Source organism: Dreissena polymorpha, chromosome 7 (assembly GCF_020536995.1).
Source record: "Dreissena polymorpha isolate Duluth1 chromosome 7, UMN_Dpol_1.0, whole genome shotgun sequence".
In the NCBI taxonomy this organism is placed as follows: Eukaryota; Metazoa; Mollusca; class Bivalvia; order Myida; family Dreissenidae; genus Dreissena; species Dreissena polymorpha.
In genome coordinates this window covers 72,597,168-72,598,286 of record NC_068361.1, presented here as the reverse complement: position 1 = coordinate 72,598,286, position 1,119 = coordinate 72,597,168, and positions in this window count along the sequence as shown.

Sequence of the window (1,119 nt, the reverse complement as noted above, 5' to 3'; positions counted from 1 at the left end):
ATATAAAGACAAAGCCTTTGGCAATACGTTTCTTCTTGAAAAGAATGCAAACATAATGTTTTAAAAGAATAAAAGAACGCCCATACAATTCTTATTTAAACCAACAAGTTCGTTATAGGCAATGATATTAACTTCGTTTTAAAACATCATTATTATGGAAAACGCTCATATCACTTTGTTTGAATAAAAATATCAATTTTGTCAAGCGAGATATTTATGTTTTTATTGTCAGCGATTAAACAAAAGACAAAAACTCGTAGTGTACTAAGAACGGATGGACAATTGAGTTCAAATTGATATGGTTTAGCCGGAATACAATGTCAATCACTATAATTACCCTTAAAGATACGAATTATATTTACAGTAGAACTAAGACGAATTCATTAAGTAACACAAAAACCTACCTGCGCACTCCTAATTCTCAATATATTACACTTTCGATCTTTACCCAGCAGTCTACAAATGTTCAATACAAAGCGAATAGGCAAACGCAGATATTTATAAAGACTTGTATATGAGCACTTAGAGATATCATTATGTAGCATTCAAATCTTAAATATCGCCTGACGTCAGCCACACCATTGTTTAATTCCTTTGGGTAGTTTACAATATGGTTTATTCGATAGAATAACATATTTTGATCTATCACGCGGTACCGAATAAGGCATTTCAATAACATCATTTACATGCCGTAATATAACCAATCATTGAGAAGAACAAAACTAATTGTTGCGAAATAATAGTGTTCTATATATTTCCAGTAGTTCTTGTAAGTATAACTGTTAGAATTGTCAAATACATAAAAGTACCACTCATGATAAAGGTATCATTTATTGGGACAATGAGGCTATGCCACTTTTATATGTTTTGTCTGAAAGTTTCCGCAATACCCTAAATACGCGATACGCTATGTATCTCAATAATGCGACTTTCATCTCGATTATCAATTAGCAATATTGATTATATAAATTCATAACACGCGCACGTTTGCAAAAAATCTGTAAGATTTAAATCAAACTAAAATTTTGGCGTACGTTTTGGACACGTTTATTCAATCGTTTAGCATGTATTCCTCACACAGAAAACGGCGTGAATGCCTTCAAGATACTGGTAAGCTAA